Genomic DNA, 16,680 nt, shown 5'->3' on the forward strand with positions numbered 1-16,680 from the left:
CGGACCCTAGTTCCAGTCGCGCGTAACGTCGAACGACCCGTCTGAAAAAAAAATTAGTGCGACACGAGGACTTCCCAAGAGGTCACCCATCCGAGTACTACTCTCGCCCAAGCACACTTAACTGCGGAGTTCTGATGGGATCCGGTGCATTAGTGCTGGTATGATCGCATATGTTTAATTTTGCGCTGCAAATACATAAACTCCTTCTCCTTTCTTCTCCCTCCCGTCATTTGTTTCCTTGTGCGTGCACACTGCACCTCTCGTTCTCGTTCAAATATCAAATAAAATGCCACGACACCGTGACTCACATTTGCTAATAAATCTGCGGACCATAATTAAAGTCGCGCGTAACGTCGAATGGCACATCTGAAAAAAAGAAAATGGATGCAACACGAGAACTTCCCACGATGTAACCCATAATTGTACTACTTTCGCCAAAGCACACTTGACAGCGGAGTTCTGATGGGATCCGGTGCATTTGTGCTGGTATGATCGCACCTGTTTAATTTCGCACTGCAAATACATACACTCATTCCCCTTTCTTCCCCCTCCCGCCATTTGTTTCCTTTTACGTGCGCACTACACCTCCCGCTCTCGTTCTAATATCAAGTAAAATGCCACGGCACCGTGACTCACATTTGCGAATAAACCTGAGGACCATAATTCAAATCGCGCGTAACGTCGAAAGAATCATCTGCAAAAAAATGGGTGCAACACGAGGACTTCACAAGAAAATGGGTGAAATATAAGGACTTCGCAGGAGGTAACCCATGCTAGTACTACTCTCGCCCAAGCACCCTTACCTACGGAGTTCTGATAGAATCCGTTGCATTAGTGCTGGTATGATCGCACCTGTTTCATTTCGTGCTGAAAATACATACACTCCCTCTCCTTCCCTCCCCCTCCCATCGATTGTTTCAAAAAAAACCTGAGGACTATAATTCAAAAAAATGGGTGCAACACGAGGACTTCACAAGAAAATGGGTGAAATATAAGGACTTCGCAGGAGATAACCCATGCTAGTACTACTCTCGCCCAAGCACCTTACCTACGGAGTTCTGATAGAATCCGATGCATTAGTGCTGGTATGATCGCACCTGTTTCATTTCGTGCTGAAAATACATACACTCTTTCTCCTTCCCTCCCCCTCCCGTCATTTGTTTCTTTGTGTGTGCACTCTTTCATCTCTCCCTCTCGTTCTAATATCGATTAAAATGCCCCTGCTTCTTGACTCACATTTACGTATAAACTAGTGGACCCTAGTTGCAGTCGCACATAACGTCGAACGACCCGTCTGAAAAAAAAAATTAATGCGACATGAGGACTTCCCAGGAGATCACCCATCCGAGTACTACTCTCGCCCAAGCACACTTAACTGCGGAGTTCTAATGGGATCTGGTGCATTAGTGCTGGTATGATCGCACCTGTTTAATTTCGCGCTGCAAATACATAAACTCCTTCTCCTTTCTTCCCCCTCCCGTCATTTGTTTCCTTGTGCGTGCGCACTGCACCTCACGTTCTCGTTCAAATATCAAGTAAAATGCCACGGCGCCGTGACTCACATTTGTGAATAAACCTGAGGACCATAATTCAAGTCGCGCGTAAAGTCGAAAGAATCATCTGCAAAAAAATGGGTGCAACACGAGGACTTCCTAAGAAAATAGGTGAAATATAAGGACTTCGCAGGAGGTCACCCATCCTAGTGCTACTCTCGCCCAAGCACCCTTAACTTGCGGAGTTCTGATAGAATCCGTTGCATTGGTGCTGATATGATTGCTAATGTTTCATTCTGCACTGCCAATACATACACTTTTTCTCCCTCCATCCCCCCTCCCGTCATTTGTTTCCTTGTGCGTGCACTCTGCATCTCTCCTTCTCGTTCTAATATCGATTAAAATGCCCCTGCTTCTTTACACACATTTGCGTATAAACCAGTGGACCCTAGTTCCAGTCGCGCGTAACGTCGAACGACCCATCTGAAAAAAAAAATTAGTGCGACACGAGGACTTCCCAGTAGGTCACCCATCCGAGTACTACTCTCGCCCAAGCACACTTAATTGCGGAGTTCTGATAGGCTCCGGTGCATTAGTGCTGGTATGATCGCTCCTATTTAATATCGCGCTGCAAATACATAATCTACTCCTCCTTTCTTCCCCCTCCCGTCATTTGTTTCCTTGTGCGTGCGCACTGCACCTCTCGTTCTCGTTCAAATATCAAGTAAAATGCCACAGCACCGTGACTCACATTTGCGAATATATCTACGGACCATAATTAAAGTCGCGCGTAACTTCGAACAACACATCTGAAAAAAAAGAAAATGGGTGCAACACGAGAACTTCCCATGAGGTAACCCATCATTGTACTACTTTCGCTAAAGCACACTTAACTGCGGAGTTTTGATGGGATCCGGTACATTTGTGCTGGTGTGACCGCACCTGTTTAATTTCGTGCTGAAAATACATACACTCCTTCTTCCCTCCCCCCCTCCCATCATTTGTTTCCTTGTGCGTTCAGACTGCACCTCTCCTTCTCGTTCTAATATCGATTAAAATGCCTCTGATTCTTGACTCACATTTGCGTATAAACCAGCGGACCATATTTCCAGTCGCGCGTAACGTCGGACGACCCATCTGAAAAAAAATTGTTGCGATACGAGGACTTCCCAATAGGTCACCCATCCGAGTACTACTCTCGCCCAAGCACGCTTAACTGCAGAGTTCTGATGGGATCCAGTGCATTAGTGCTGGTATGATGCCACTTGTTTAATTTTGCGCTTCAAATACATACACTCCTTCTCTTTTCTTCCTCCTCCCGTCATTTGTTTCCTTGTGCGTGCGCACTGCACCTCCCGTACTCGTTCTAATATCAAGTAAAATGCCACGGCGTCGTTTCTCACATTTGCGAATAAACCTGCGGACCATAAATCAAGTCGCGCGTAACGTCGAAAGAATCATCTGCAAAAAGATAGGTGCAACACGACGACCTGCAAAGAAAATGGGTGAAATATAAGGACTTCGCAGGAGGTCACCCATCCGAGTACATTTCTCGCCCAAGCACCCTTAACTGCGGAGTTCTGATAGAATCCGTTGCATTAGTGCTGGTATGATCCCTCATGTTTCATTCTGCACTGTAAATACATACACTCTTTCTCTTCCCATCCCCCTTCCCGTCATTTGTTTCCTTGTGCGTGCACTCTGCATCTCTCTTTCTCGTTCTAATATCAAGTAATATGCTCCGGCACCATGACTCACCTTTGCAAATGAACCAGCGGCTTATAATTCCATTCGCGCGTAACGTCGAACAACCCATCTGAAAAAAAATAGGTGCAACACGAGGGCTTCCTAGGTGGTAACCCATCCGAGTACTACTCTCGCCCAAACACACTTAACTGCAGAGTTCTAATGAGATCCAGGGCTTTAGTGCTGGTATGATCGCACCTCTTTAATTTCGCGCTGCAAATAAATACACTCCTCCTTTCTTCCCCTTTCCGTTATTTGTTTCCTTGTCGGTTCACACTTCTCCTCTCATTCTCGTTCTAATATCGATTAAAATGCCCCTGCTTCTTGACTCACATTTGCGTATAAACCAGCGGACCCTAGTTCCAGACGCGCGTAACGTCGAACGACCATTCTGAAAAAAAATTTGTGCGACACAAGGACTTCCCAGGAGGTCAACCATCCGAGTACTAATCTCGCCCAAGCACACTTAACTGCGGAGTTCTAATGGGATCTGGGGCTTTAGTGCTGGTATGATCGCACCTGTTTAGCTTCGCGCTGCAAATACATACAATCCTTCTCTTTTCTTCCCCCTCCCGTCATTTGTTTCCTTGTGCGTGCGCGCTGCACCTCCCGTTCTCGTTCTAATATCAAGACAAATGCTACAGCGCCGTGCCTCACATTTGCGAATAAACCTGAGGACCATAATTCAAGTCGCGCGTAACGTCGAAAGAATCATCTGCAAAAAAATGGGTGTAACACGAGGACTTCACAAGAAAATGGGTGAAATATAAGGACTTCGCAGGAGGTAACCCATGCTATAACTAGTCTCGCCCAAGCACCCTTACCTACGGAGTTCTGATAGAATCCGTTGCATTAGTGCTGGTATGATCGCACCTGTTTCATTCTGCGCTGCAAATACATACACATTTTCTCCTTCCCTCCCCCTCCCATCAATTGTTTCCTTGAGCGTTCACACTGCACCTCTCCTTCTCGTTCTAATATCGATTAAAATGCCCATGCTTCTTGACTCACATTTGCGTATAAACTAGCGGATCCTAGTTCCAGTCGCGTGTATTGTCGAACGACCCGTCTGAAAAAAAATTGGTGCGACACGAGCACTTCCTAGGAAGTAACCCATCCGAGTACTACTCTCGCTCAAACACACTTAACTGCAGAGTTCTGATGGGATCCAGTGCATTAGTGCTGGTATGATCGCACCCGTTTAATTTCGCGCTGCAAATACATAAACTCCTCTCTTTTCTTCCCCCTCCAGTCATTTGTTTCCTTGTGCGTGCGCACTGCACCTCCCGTGCTCGTTCTAATATCAAGTAAAATGCTACGGTGTCGTGACTCACATTTGCGAATAAACCTGACGACCATAATTCAAGTCGCGCGTATCGTCGAAAGAATCATCTGCAAAAAAAATGGGTGTAACACGAGGACTTCCTAAGAAAATGGGTGAAATATAAGGACTTCGCAGGAGGTCACCCATCCTAGTGCTACTCTCGCCCAAGCACCCTTAACTTGCGGATTTCTGATAGAATCCGTTGCATTCGTGCTGGTATGATTGCTAATGTTTCATTCTGCGCTGCAAATACATACACTTTTTCTCCCTCCATCCCCCCTTCCGTCATTTGTTTCCTTGTGCGTGCACTCTGCATCTCTGCTTCTCGTTCTAATATCGATTAAAATGCCCCTGCTTCTTGACTCACATTTGCGTATAAACCAGCGGATCCTAGTTCCAGTCGCGCGTATTGTCCAACGACCCGTCTGAAAAAAAATTGGTGCGACACGAGGACTTCCTAGGAGGTCACCCATCCGAGTACTACTCTCGCCCAAACACACTTAACTGCAGAGTTCTGATGGGATCCAGTGCATTAGTGCTGGTATGATCGCACCCGTTTAATTTCGCGCTGCAAATACATACACTCCTTCTCCTTTCTTCCCCCTTCCGTCAATTGTTTCCTTGTGCGTTCACACTTCACCTCTCATTCTCGTTCAAATATCGATTAAAATGCCCTTGCTTCTTGACTCACATTTGGGTATAAACCAGTGGACCCTAGTTTTAGTCGAGCGTAACGTCGAAGGACCCGTCTGAAAAAAAAATTAGTGCAACACAAGGACTTCCCAGGAGGTGACCCATCCAAGTACTACTCTCGCCCAAGCACACTTAACTGCGAAGTTCTGATGGGATCCGGTGCATTAGTGATAGTATGATCACAACTGTTTAATTTTGCGCTGCAAATACATAAAGTCCTTCTCCTTTCTTCCCCTTCCCGTCATTTGTTTCCATGTGCGTGCGCACTGCACCTCTCGTTCTCGTTCAAATATCAAGTAAAATGCCACGGCGTCGTGACTCACATTTGTGAATAAATCCGCGGACCATAATTAAAGTCGCGCGTAACGTCGAACCGCACATCTGAAAAAAAGAAAATGGGTGCAGCACGAGAACTTCCAAGGAGGTAACCCATCATTGTACCACTTTCGCCAAAGCACACTTAATTACGGAGTTCTGATGGGATCCGTTGCATTTGTGCTGGTGTGACCGCACCTGTTTAAATTTCGTGCAAAAAATACATACACTCTCCTTCTTCCCTCCCCCCCTCCCATCATTTGTTTCCTTGTGCGTTCACACTGCACCTCTCCTTCTCGTTCTAATATCGATTAAAATGCCCCTGATTCTTGACTCACATTTGCGTATAAACCAGCGGACCATATTTCCAGTCGCGCGTAACGTCGAACGACCCATCTTAAAAAAAATTGTTGCGATACGAGGACTTCCCAAGAGGTCACCCATCCGAGTACTACTCTCGCCCAAGCACACTTAACTGCAGAGTTCTGATGTGATCCAGTGCATTAGTGTTGGTATGATGCCACTTGTTTAATTTTGCGCTTTAAATACATACACTCCTTCCCTTTTCTTCATCCTCCCGTCATTTGTTTCCTTGTGCGTACGCACTGCACCTCCCGTACTCGTTCTAATATCAAGTAAAATGCCACGGCGCCGTGACTCACATTTGCGAATAAACCTGCAGACCATAAATCAAGTCGCGCGTAACGTCGAAAGAATCATCTACGAAAAAATGGGTGCAACACGAGGACCTCCTAAGAAAATGGGTTAAATATAAGGACTTCGCAGGAGGTCACCCATCCGAGTACTTTTCTCGCCCAAGCACCCTTAACTGCGAAATTCTGATAGAATCCGTTGCATTAGTGCTGGTATGATCCCTCATGTTTCATTCTGCACTGCAAATACATACACTCTTTCTCCTCTCATCCCCCCGCCCGTCATTTGTTTCCTTGTGCGTGCACTCTGCATCTCTCTTTCTCGTTCTATTATCAAGTAATATGCCCCGGCACCGTGACTCACCTTTGCAAATGAACCAGCGGTTTATAATTCCATTCGCGTGTAACGTCGAACAACCCATCCGAAAAAAAATAGGTGCAACACGAGGGCTTCCCAAGTGGTCACCCATCCGAGTACTACTATCGCCCAAGCACACCTAACTGCGGAGTTCTGATGGGATCCGAGGCTTTAGTCCTGGTATGATCGCACCTGTTTAATTTCGCGCTGCAAATACATACACTCCTTCTCCTTTCTTCCCCCTCCCGTCATTTGTTTCCTTGTGCGTTCACACTTCACCTCTCATTCTCGTTCTAATATCGATTAAAATGCCCCTGCTTCTTGACTCACATTTGCGTATAAACCAGTGGACCCTAGTTCTAGTCGCGCGTAACGTCGAACGACGCGTCAGAAAATAAAATTAGTGCGACACAAGGACTTCCCAGGAGGTCACCCATCCGAGTACTACTCTCGCCCAAGCACACTTAGCTGCGGAGTTCTGATGGGATCCGATGCATTAGTGATGGTATGATCGCACCTGTTTAATTTTGCACTTCAAATACATAAAGTCCTTCTCCTTTCTTCCCTCTCCCGTCATTTGTTTCCTTGTGCGTGCGCACTGCACCTCTCGTTCTCGTTCAAACATCAAGTAAAATGCCACGGCGTCGTGACTCACATTTGCGAATAAATCTGCGGACCATAATTAAAGTCGCGCGTAACGTCGAACCGCACATCTGAAAAAAAGAAAATGGGTGCAACACGAGAACTTCCCAGGAGGTAACCCATCATTGTACCACTTTCGCCAAAGCACACTTAACTGCGGAGTTCTGATGGGATCCGGTGCATTTGTGCTGGTGTGACCGCACCTGTTTAATTTCGTGCAGAAAATACATACACTCCTTCTTCCCTCCCCCCCTCCCATCATTTGTTTCCTTATGCGTTCACACTGCACCTCTCATTCTCGTTCTAATATCGATTAAAATGCCCCTGATTCTTGACTCACATTTGCGTATAAACCAGCGGACCATATTTCCAGTCGCGCGTAACGTCGAACGACCCATCTTAAAAAAAATTGTTGCGATACGAGGACTTCCCAAGAGGTCACCCATCCGAGTACTACTCTCGCCCAAGCACGCTTAAATGGAGAGTTCTGATGGGATCCAGTGCATTAGTGCTGGTATGATGCCACTTGTTTAATTTTGCGCTTGAAATACATACACTCCTTCCCTTTTCTTCATCCTCCCGTCATTTGTTTCCTTGTGCGTGCGCACTGCACCTCCCGTACTCGTTTTAATATCAAGTAAAATGCCACGGCGCCGTGACTCACATTTGCGAATAAACCTGCGGACAATAAATCAAGTCGCATGTAACGTCGAAAGAATCATCTACAAAAAGATGGGTGCAACACGAGGACCTTGTGCTGGTATGATCCCTCATGTTTCATTCTGCACTGCATGATCCCTCATGTTTCATTCTGCACTGCAAATACATACACTCTTTCTCCTCCCATCCCCCCTCCCGTCATTTGTTTCCTTGTGCGTGCACTCTGCATCTCTCTTTCTTGTTCTAATATCAAGTAATATTCCCCGGCACCGTGACACACCTTTGCAAATGAACCAGCAGTTTATAATTCCATTCGCGCGTAACGTCAAACAACCAATCCGAAAAAAAATAGGTGCAACACGAGGGCTTCCCAAGTGGTCACCCATCCGAGTACTACCCTCGCCCAAGCACACTTAACTGCGGAGTTCTGATGGGATCCGGAGCTTTAGTGCTGGTATGATCGCACCTGTTTAATTTCGCGCTGCAAACACATACACTCCTTCTCCTTTCTTCCCCCTCCCGTCATTTGTTTCGTTGTGCCTTCACACTTCACCTCTCATTCTCGTTCTAATATCGATTAAAATGCCCCTGATTCTTGACTCACATTTGCGTATAAACCAGCGGACCCTAGTTCCAGATGCGCGTAACGTCGAACGACCCGTCTGAAAAAAAATTCGTGCGACACGAGGACTTCCCAAGAGGTCATCCATCCGAGTACTAATCTCGCCCAAACACACTTAACTGCAGAGTTCTGATGGGATCCGGGGCTTTAGTGCTGGTATGATCGCTCCTGTTTAGTTTCGCACTGCAAATACATACACTCCTCCTTTCTTCCCCCTCCCGTCATTTGTTTCCTTGTGCGTTCACACTTCACCTCTCATTCTCGTTCTAATATCGATTAAAATTCCCCTGCTTCTTGACTCACATTTGCGTATAAACCAGCGGACCCTAATTCCAGTTGCGCGTAACTTCGAACGACCCGTATGAAAAAAAATTGGTGCGACACGAGGACTTCCCAGGAGGTCACCCATCCGAGTACTACTCTCGCCCAAGCACACTTAACTGCGGAGTTCTGATGGGATCCGGCGCATTAGTGCTGGTATGATCACACCGGTTTAATTTCGCGCTGCAAATACATAAACTCCTTCTCCTTTCTTCCCCCTCCCGTCATTTCTTTCCTTGTGCGTGCGCACTGCACCTCCCGTGCTCGTTCTAATATCAAGTAAAATACTACGGTGTCGTGGCTCACATTTGCGAATAAACCTGAGAAGCATAATTCAAGTCGCGCGTAACGTCGAAAGAATCATCTGCAAAACGATGGGTGCAACACGAGGACCACCCAAGAAAATGGGTGAAATATAAGGACTTCGCAGGAGGTCACCCATCCGAGTACTTTTTCTCGCCCAAGCACCCTTAACTGCGGAGTTCTGATAGAATCGGTTGCATTAGTGCTAGTATGAACCCTCATGTTTTATTCTGCACTGCAAATACATACACTCTTTCTCCTTCCAACCCCCCTCCCGTCATTTGTTTCCTTCTGCGTGCACTCTGCATCTCTCTTTCTCGTTCTAATATCAAGTAATATGCCCCGGCACCGTGACTCACCTTTGCAAATGAACCAGTGATTTATAATTCCATTCGCGTGTAACGTCGAACAACCCATCCGAAAAAAAAAACAGGTACAACACGAGGGCTTCCCAGGTGGTGACCCATCCGAGTACTACTCTCGCCCAAGCACACAAAACTGCAGAGTTCTGATGGGATCCAGAGCTTTAGTGCTGGTATGATCGCACCTGTTTAATTTCGTGCTGCAAATACATACACTCCTTCTCCTTTCTTCTCCCTCCCGTCATTTGTTTCCTTGTGCGTTCACACTTGACCTCTCATTCTCTTTCTAATATCGATTAAAATGTCCCTGCTTCTTGACTCACATTTGCGTATAAACCAGCGGACCCTAGTTCCAGACGCGCGTAACGTCGAACGACCTGTCTGAAAAAAAATTAGTGCGACACGAGGACTTCCCAGGAGGTCACCCATCCGAGTACTAATCTCGCCCAAGCACACTTCACTGCGGAGTTCTGATGGGATCCGGTGCATTAGTGCTGGTATGATCGCACCTGTTTAATTTTGCGCTGCAAATACATAAATTCATTCCCCTTTCTTCCCCCTCCCGTCATTTGTTTCCTTGTGCGTGCGCACTGCACCTCCCGTTCTCGTTCTAATATCAAGTAAATAGCTACAGCGCCGTGACTCACATTTGCGAATAAACCTGAGGACCATAATTCAAGTCGCGCGTAACGTCGAAAGAATCATCTACAAAAAAATGGGTGCAACACGAGGACTTCACAAGAAAATGGGTGAAATATAAGGACTTCGCAGGAGGTAACCCATGCTAGTACTACTCTCGCCCAAGCACCCTTACATACATAGTTCTGATAGAATCCGTTGCATTAGTGCTGGTATGATCGCACCAGTTTAATTTCGCGCTGCAAATACAAAAACTCCATCTCCTTTCTTCCCCCTCCCGTCATTTGTTTCCTTGTGCGTGCGCACTGCACCTCTCGTTCTCGTTCAAATATAAAGTAAAATGCCACGGCCCCGTGACTCACATTTGCAAATAAATCTGCGGACCATAATTAAAGTCGCGCGTAACATCGAACGGCACATCTGAAAAAAAAAATAGGTGCAACACGAGAACTTCCCAGGAGGTAACCCATCATTGTACTACTTTCGCCAAAGCACACTTAACTGCGGAGTTCTGATGGGATCCGGTGCATTAGTGTTGGTGTGACCGCACCTGTTTAATTTCGTGCTGAAAATACATACACTCCTTCTTCCCTCCCCCCCTCCCATCATTTGTTTCCTTGTGCGTTCACACTGCACCTCTCCTTCTCGTTCAAATATTGATTAAAATGCCCCTGATTCTTGACTCACATTTGCGTATAAACCAGCGGACCATAGTTCCAGTCACGCGTAATGTCGAACGACCCATCTGAAAAAAAATTATTACGATACGAGGACTTCCCAAGAGGTCACCCATCCGAGTACTACTCTCGCCCAAGCCCGCTTAACTGCAGAGTTCTGATGGGATCCAGTGAATTTGTGCTGGTATGATGCCACTTGTTTAATTTTGCGCTTCAAATACATACACTCCTTCTCTTTTCTTCCTCCTCCCGTATTTATTTCCTTGTGCGTGCGCACTGCACCTCCCATACTCGTTCTAATATCAAGTAAAATGCCACGGCGCCGTGACTCACATTTGCGAATAATCATGCGGACCATAAAGCAAGTCGCGCGTAACGTCGAAAGAATCATCTACAAAAAGATGGGTGCAACACGAGGACCTCCCAAGAAAATGGGTGAAATATAAGGACTTCGCAGGAGGTCAACCATCCGAGTACTTTTCTCGCCCAAGCACCCTTAACTGCGGAGTTCTGATAGAATCTGTTGCATTAGTGCTGGTATGATCCCTCATGCTTGATTCTGCACTGCAAATACATACACTCTTTCTCCTCCCATCCCCCCACCCGTCATTTGTTTCCTTGTGCGTGCACTCTGCACCTCTCTTTCTCGTTCTAATATCAAGTAATATGCCCCGGCACCGTGACTCACCTTTGCAAATGAAATAGTGGTTTATAATTCCATTCGCGCGTAACATCGAACAACCCATCCGAGAAAAAAATGGTGCAACACGAGGGCTTCCCAAGTGGTCACCCATCCGAGTACTACTCTCGCCCAAGCCCGCTTAACTGCAGAGTTCTGATGGGATCCGGTGCATTAGTGCTGGTATGATGCCACTTGTTTAATTTTGCGCTTCAAATACATACACTCATTCTCTTTTCTTCCTCCTCCCGTCATTTATTTCCTTGTGCGTGCGCACTGCACCTCCCATACTCGTTCTAATATCAAGTAAAATGCCACGGCGCCGTGACTCACATTTGCGAATAAACCTGCAGACCATAAATCAAGTCGCGCGTAACGTCGAAAGAATCATCTACAAAAAGATGGGTGCAACACGAGGACCTCCCAAGAAAATGGGCGAAATATAAGGACTTCGCAGGAGGTCACCCATCCGAGTACTTTTCTCGCCCAAGCACCCTTAACTACGGAGTTCTGATAGAATCCGTTGCATTAGTGCTGGTATGATCCCTCATGTTTCATTCTACACTGCAAATACATACACTCTTTCTCCGCCCATCCCCCCTCCCGTCATTTGTTTCCTTGTGGGTGCACTCTGCATCTCTCTTTCTCGTTCTAATATAAAGTAATATGCCCCGGCACCGTGACTCACCTTTGCAAATGAACCAGTGGTTTATAATTCCATTCGCGTGTAACGTCGAACAACCCATCCGAAAAAAAATAGGTGCAACACGAGTGCTTCCCAAGTGGTCACCCATCCGAGTACTACCCTCGCCCAAACACACTTAACTGCGGAGTTCTGATGGGATCCGGAGCTTTAGTGCTGGTATGATCGCACCAGTTTAATTTCGCGCTGCAAATACATACACTCCTTCTCCTATCTTCCCTTTCCGTCATTTGTTTCCTTGTGCGTTCACACTTCACCTCTAATTCTCGTTCTAATATCAATTAAAATGCCCCTGCTCCTTGACTCACATTTGCGTATAAACCAGTGAACCCTAGTTCCAGTCATGCGTAACGTCGAATTTTCCGTCTGAAAAAAAAAAATTTGTGTGACACGAGGACTTCCCAGGAGGTCACACATACGAGTACTAATCTCGCCCAAGCACACTTCACTGCGGAGTTCTGATGGGATTCGGTGCATTAGTGCTGGTATGATCGCACTTGTTCAATTTTGCGCTGCAACTATATAAACTCCTTCTACTTTATTCCCCCTCCCGTCATTTGTTTCCTTGTGCGTTCGCACTGCACTTCCCGTTCTCGTTCTAATATCAAGTAAAATGCTACAGCGTCGTGACTCACATTTGTGAATAAACCTGAGGACCATAATTCAAGTCGCGCGTAACGTCGAAAGAATCATCTGCAAAAAAATGGGTGCAACACGAGGACTTCCCAAGTGGTCACCCATCCGAGTACTACTCTCGCCCAAGCACACTTAACTGCGGAGTTATGATGGGATCTGTTGTATTAGTGCTGGTATGATCACACCTGATTAATTTCGCGCTGCAAATACAAAAACTCCTTCTCCTTTCTTCCCCCTCCCGTCATTTGTATCCTTGTGCGTTAACACTTCACCTCTCATTCTCGTTCTAATATCGATTAAAATGCCCCTGCTTATTGACTCACATTTGCGTATAAACCAGCGGACCCTAGTTCCAGACGCGCATAACGTCGAACGACCCGTCTGAAAAAAAATTGGTGCGACACGAGGACTTCCCAGGAGGTCACGCATCCGAGTACTAATCTCGCCCAAGCACACTTAACTGCAGAGTTCTGATGGGATCCGGTGCAATAGTGCTGGTATGATCGCACCCGTTTAATTTTGCGCTTCTATTACATAAACTCATTCCCCTTTCTTCCCCCACCCGTCATTTGTTTCCTTGTGCGTGCGCACTGCACCTCCCGTTCTCGTTCTAATTTCAAGTAAAATGCCACGGCGCCGTGACTCACATTTGCTAATAAACCTGAGGACCATAATTCAAGTCGCGCGTAACGTCGAAAGAATCATCTGCAAAAAAATGGGTGCAACACGAGGACTTCACAAGAAAATGGGTGAGATATAAGAACTTCGCAGGAGGTAACCCATGCTAGTACTACTCTCGCCCAAGCACCCTTACCTACGGAGTTCTGATAGAATTCGTTGCATTAGTGCTGGTATGATCGCACCTGTTTCATTTCTTGCTGAAAATACATACACTCCTTCTCCTTCCTTCCCCCTCCCATCAATTGTTTCCTTGTGCGTTCACACTGCACCTCTCCTTCTCGTTCTAATATGGATTAAAATGCCCCTGCTTCTTGACTCACATTTGCGTATAAACCAGCGGACCCTAGTTCCAGTCGCGCGTAACGTCGAACGACCCGTCTGAAAAAAAATTGGTGCGACACGAGGACTTCCCAGGAGGTCACCAATCCGAGTACTACTATCGTCAAAGCACACTTAACTGCGGAGTTCTGACGGAATCCAGTGCATTAGTGCTGGTATGATCGCACACGTTAAATTCCGCGCTGCAAATACATAAACTCCTTCTCCTTTCTTCCCCCTCCCGTCATTTGTTTCCTTGTGCGTGCGCACTGCCCCTCCCGTGCTCCTTCTAATATAAAGTAAAATGCTACGGTGCCGTGACTCACATTTGCGAATAAACCTGAGGACCATAATTCAAGTCGCGCGTATCGTCGAAAGAATCATCTGCAAAAAAATGGGTGGAACACGAGGACTTCCTAAGAAAATTGGTGAAATATAAGGACTTCGCATGAGGTCACCCATCCTAGTGCTACTCTCGCCCAAGCACCCTTAACTTGCGGAGTTCTGATAGAATCCGTTGCATTGGTGCTGGTATGATCGCTTATGTTTCATTCTGCGCTGCAAATACATACACTTTTTCTCCCTCATCCCCCCTCCCGTCAATTGTTTCCTTGTGCGTGCACTCTGCATCTCTCCTTCTCGTTCTAATATCGATTAAAATGCCCCTGCTTCTTGACTCACATTTGCGTATAAACCAGTGGACCCTAGTTCCAGTCGCGCGTAACGTCGAACGACCCGTCTGAAAAAAAAATTAGTGCGACACGAGGACTTCCCAAGAGGTCACCCATCCGAGTACTACTCTCGCCCAAGCAGACTTAACTGCGGAGTTCTGATGGGATCCGGTGCATTAGTGCTGGTATGATCGCACATGTTTAATTTTGCGCTGCAAATACATAAACTCCTTCTCATTTCTTCTCCCTCCCGTCATTTGTTTCCTTGTGCGTGCACACTGCACCTCTCGTTCTCGTTCAAATATCAAATAAAATGCCACGACACCGTGACTCACATTTGCTAATAAATCTGCGGACCATAATTAAAGTCGCACGTAACGTCGAATGGCACATCTGAAAAAAAGAAAATGGATGCAACACGAGAACTTCCCACGATGTAACCCATAATTGTACTACTTTCGCCAAAGCACACTTGACAGCGGAGTTCTGATGGGATCCGGTGCATTTGTGCTGGTATGATCGCACCTGTTTAATTTCGCACTGCAAATACATACACTCATTCCCCTTTCTTCCCCCTCCCGTCATTTGTTTCCTTTTACGTGCGCACTGCACCTCCCGCTCTCGTTCTAATATCAAGTAAAATGCCACGGCGCCGTGACTCACATTTGCGAATAAACCTGAGGACCATAATTCAAATCGCGCGTAACGTCGAAAGAATCATCTGCAAAAAAATGGGTGCAACACGAGGACTTCACAAGAAAATGGGTGAAATATAAGGACTTCGCAGGAGGTAACCCATGCTAGTACTACTCTCACCCAAGCACCCTTACCTACGGAGTTCTGATAGAATCCGTTGCATTAGTGCTGGTATGATCGCACCTGTTTCATTTCGTGCTGAAAATACATACACTCCCTCTCCTTCCCTCCCCCTCCCATCGATTGTTTCCTTGTGCGTTCATACTGCACCTCTTCTTCTCGTTCTAATATCGATTAAAATGCCCCTGCTTCTTGACTCACATTTGCGTATAAACCAGCGGACCCTAGTTCCAGTCGCGCGTAACGTCGAACGACCCGTCTGAAAAAAAATTGGTGCGACACGAGGACTTGCCAGGAGGTCACCCATCTGAGTACTACTCTCGCCCAAGCACACTTAACTGCGGAGTTCTGACGGGATCCGGTGCATTTGTGCTGGTATGATCGCACCCGTTTAATTCCGCGCTGCAAATACATAAACTCCTTCTCCTTTCTTCCTCCTCCTGTCATTTGTTTCCTTATGCGTGCGCACTGCACCTCCCGTGCTCCTTCTAATATAAAGTAAAATGCTACGGTGCCGTGACTCACATTTGTGAATAAACCTGAGGACCATAATTCAAGTTGCGCGTATAGTCGAAAGAATCATCTGCAAAAAAATGGGTGCAACACGAGGACTTCCTAAGAAAATGGGTGAAATATAAGGACTTCGCATGAGGTAACCCATTCTAGTGCTACTCTCGCCCAAGCACCCTTAACTTGCGGAGTTCTGATAGAATCCGTTGCATTGGTGCTGGTATGATTGCTTATGTTTCATTCTGCGCTGCAAATACATACACTTTTTCTCCCTCATCCCCCCTCCCGTCAATTGTTTCCTTGTGCGTGCACTCTGCATCTCTCCTTCTCGTTCTAATATCGATTAAAATGCCCCTGCTTCTTGACTCACATTTGCGTATAAACCAGTGGACCCTAGTTCCAGTCGCGCGTAACGTCGAACGACCCGTCTGAAAAAAAAATTAGTGCGACACGAGGACTTCCCAAGAGGTCAACCATGCGAGTACTAATCTCGCCCAAGCACACTTAACTGCGGAGTTCTGACGGGATCCGGTGCATTAGTTCTGGTATGATCGCACCCGTTTAATTCCACACTGCAAATACATAAACTCCTTCTCCTTTCTTCCCCCTCCCGTCATTTGTTTCCTTGTGCGTGCGCACTGCACCTCCCCTGCTCGTTCTAATATCAAGTAAAATGCTACGGTGCCATGACTCACATTTGCGAATAAACCTGAGGACAATAATTCAACTTGCGCGTATCGTCGAAAGAATCATCTGCAAAAAAATGGGTGCAACACGAGGACTTCCTAAGAAAATGGGTGAAATATTAGGACTTCGCAGGAAGTCACCCATCCTAGTGCTACTCTCGCCCAAGCACCT

General features: G+C 46.5%; 7 non-coding genes and 28 pseudogenes across 7 annotated transcripts; all 35 read right to left on the reverse strand.

Annotated features, from left to right (window-relative positions):
• Positions 1-53: 53 nt before the first annotated feature.
• LOC148245918 (5S ribosomal RNA) lies at positions 54-172 on the reverse strand. Its single transcript, XR_015814814.1, has one exon. It is a non-coding gene; the product is annotated as a 5S ribosomal RNA (ribosomal RNA).
• A 209-nt stretch (positions 173-381) lies between these two features.
• On the reverse strand, positions 382-500 carry LOC148245919 (5S ribosomal RNA; annotated as a pseudogene).
• An 807-nt stretch (positions 501-1,307) lies between these two features.
• Positions 1,308-1,426, reverse strand: LOC148245920 (5S ribosomal RNA; annotated as a pseudogene).
• A 563-nt stretch (positions 1,427-1,989) lies between these two features.
• Positions 1,990-2,108, reverse strand: LOC148245921 (5S ribosomal RNA; annotated as a pseudogene).
• Positions 2,109-2,318: 210 nt separating this feature from the next.
• Positions 2,319-2,437, reverse strand: LOC148245922 (5S ribosomal RNA; annotated as a pseudogene).
• Positions 2,438-2,641: 204 nt separating this feature from the next.
• Positions 2,642-2,759, reverse strand: LOC148245923 (5S ribosomal RNA; annotated as a pseudogene).
• Positions 2,760-3,320: 561 nt separating this feature from the next.
• Positions 3,321-3,439, reverse strand: LOC148245924 (5S ribosomal RNA; annotated as a pseudogene).
• A 202-nt stretch (positions 3,440-3,641) lies between these two features.
• Positions 3,642-3,760, reverse strand: LOC148245925 (5S ribosomal RNA; annotated as a pseudogene).
• Positions 3,761-4,319: 559 nt separating this feature from the next.
• LOC148245926 (5S ribosomal RNA) lies at positions 4,320-4,438 on the reverse strand (annotated as a pseudogene).
• Positions 4,439-4,999: 561 nt separating this feature from the next.
• LOC148245927 (5S ribosomal RNA) lies at positions 5,000-5,118 on the reverse strand (annotated as a pseudogene).
• A 206-nt stretch (positions 5,119-5,324) lies between these two features.
• LOC148245928 (5S ribosomal RNA) lies at positions 5,325-5,443 on the reverse strand (annotated as a pseudogene).
• Positions 5,444-5,652: 209 nt separating this feature from the next.
• LOC148245929 (5S ribosomal RNA) lies at positions 5,653-5,771 on the reverse strand (annotated as a pseudogene).
• A 207-nt stretch (positions 5,772-5,978) lies between these two features.
• Positions 5,979-6,096, reverse strand: LOC148245930 (5S ribosomal RNA; annotated as a pseudogene).
• A 561-nt stretch (positions 6,097-6,657) lies between these two features.
• Positions 6,658-6,776, reverse strand: LOC148245931 (5S ribosomal RNA; annotated as a pseudogene).
• Positions 6,777-6,982: 206 nt separating this feature from the next.
• LOC148245932 (5S ribosomal RNA) lies at positions 6,983-7,101 on the reverse strand (annotated as a pseudogene).
• A 209-nt stretch (positions 7,102-7,310) lies between these two features.
• Positions 7,311-7,429, reverse strand: LOC148245933 (5S ribosomal RNA; annotated as a pseudogene).
• Positions 7,430-7,633: 204 nt separating this feature from the next.
• Positions 7,634-7,751, reverse strand: LOC148245934 (5S ribosomal RNA; annotated as a pseudogene).
• Positions 7,752-8,233: 482 nt separating this feature from the next.
• Positions 8,234-8,352, reverse strand: LOC148245935 (5S ribosomal RNA). The gene has a single exon (XR_015815788.1). It is a non-coding gene; the product is annotated as a 5S ribosomal RNA (ribosomal RNA).
• Positions 8,353-8,557: 205 nt separating this feature from the next.
• Positions 8,558-8,676, reverse strand: LOC148245936 (5S ribosomal RNA; annotated as a pseudogene).
• A 202-nt stretch (positions 8,677-8,878) lies between these two features.
• LOC148245937 (5S ribosomal RNA) lies at positions 8,879-8,997 on the reverse strand. Its single transcript, XR_015814323.1, has one exon. It is a non-coding gene; the product is annotated as a 5S ribosomal RNA (ribosomal RNA).
• A 563-nt stretch (positions 8,998-9,560) lies between these two features.
• LOC148245938 (5S ribosomal RNA) lies at positions 9,561-9,679 on the reverse strand (annotated as a pseudogene).
• Positions 9,680-9,884: 205 nt separating this feature from the next.
• LOC148245939 (5S ribosomal RNA) lies at positions 9,885-10,003 on the reverse strand. Its single transcript, XR_015814266.1, has one exon. It is a non-coding gene; the product is annotated as a 5S ribosomal RNA (ribosomal RNA).
• Positions 10,004-10,564: 561 nt separating this feature from the next.
• On the reverse strand, positions 10,565-10,683 carry LOC148245940 (5S ribosomal RNA; annotated as a pseudogene).
• A 204-nt stretch (positions 10,684-10,887) lies between these two features.
• LOC148245941 (5S ribosomal RNA) lies at positions 10,888-11,005 on the reverse strand (annotated as a pseudogene).
• Positions 11,006-11,565: 560 nt separating this feature from the next.
• Positions 11,566-11,684, reverse strand: LOC148245942 (5S ribosomal RNA; annotated as a pseudogene).
• A 560-nt stretch (positions 11,685-12,244) lies between these two features.
• LOC148245943 (5S ribosomal RNA) lies at positions 12,245-12,363 on the reverse strand. Its single transcript, XR_015814942.1, has one exon. It is a non-coding gene; the product is annotated as a 5S ribosomal RNA (ribosomal RNA).
• Positions 12,364-12,570: 207 nt separating this feature from the next.
• On the reverse strand, positions 12,571-12,689 carry LOC148245944 (5S ribosomal RNA; annotated as a pseudogene).
• Positions 12,690-12,894: 205 nt separating this feature from the next.
• Positions 12,895-13,013, reverse strand: LOC148245945 (5S ribosomal RNA; annotated as a pseudogene).
• Positions 13,014-13,218: 205 nt separating this feature from the next.
• LOC148245946 (5S ribosomal RNA) lies at positions 13,219-13,337 on the reverse strand (annotated as a pseudogene).
• Positions 13,338-13,896: 559 nt separating this feature from the next.
• On the reverse strand, positions 13,897-14,015 carry LOC148245947 (5S ribosomal RNA; annotated as a pseudogene).
• Positions 14,016-14,576: 561 nt separating this feature from the next.
• On the reverse strand, positions 14,577-14,695 carry LOC148245948 (5S ribosomal RNA). Its single transcript, XR_015815268.1, has one exon. It is a non-coding gene; the product is annotated as a 5S ribosomal RNA (ribosomal RNA).
• A 209-nt stretch (positions 14,696-14,904) lies between these two features.
• LOC148245949 (5S ribosomal RNA) lies at positions 14,905-15,023 on the reverse strand (annotated as a pseudogene).
• A 235-nt stretch (positions 15,024-15,258) lies between these two features.
• On the reverse strand, positions 15,259-15,377 carry LOC148245950 (5S ribosomal RNA; annotated as a pseudogene).
• A 205-nt stretch (positions 15,378-15,582) lies between these two features.
• Positions 15,583-15,701, reverse strand: LOC148245951 (5S ribosomal RNA). The gene has a single exon (XR_015814775.1). It is a non-coding gene; the product is annotated as a 5S ribosomal RNA (ribosomal RNA).
• A 561-nt stretch (positions 15,702-16,262) lies between these two features.
• Positions 16,263-16,381, reverse strand: LOC148245952 (5S ribosomal RNA; annotated as a pseudogene).
• Between the last annotated feature and the right edge of the window lie 299 nt (positions 16,382-16,680).

Source organism: Carica papaya, chromosome 8 (assembly GCF_054855325.1).
Source record: "Carica papaya isolate Zhongbai chromosome 8, ASM5485532v1, whole genome shotgun sequence".
Classification (NCBI taxonomy): domain Eukaryota; kingdom Viridiplantae; phylum Streptophyta; class Magnoliopsida; order Brassicales; family Caricaceae; genus Carica; species Carica papaya.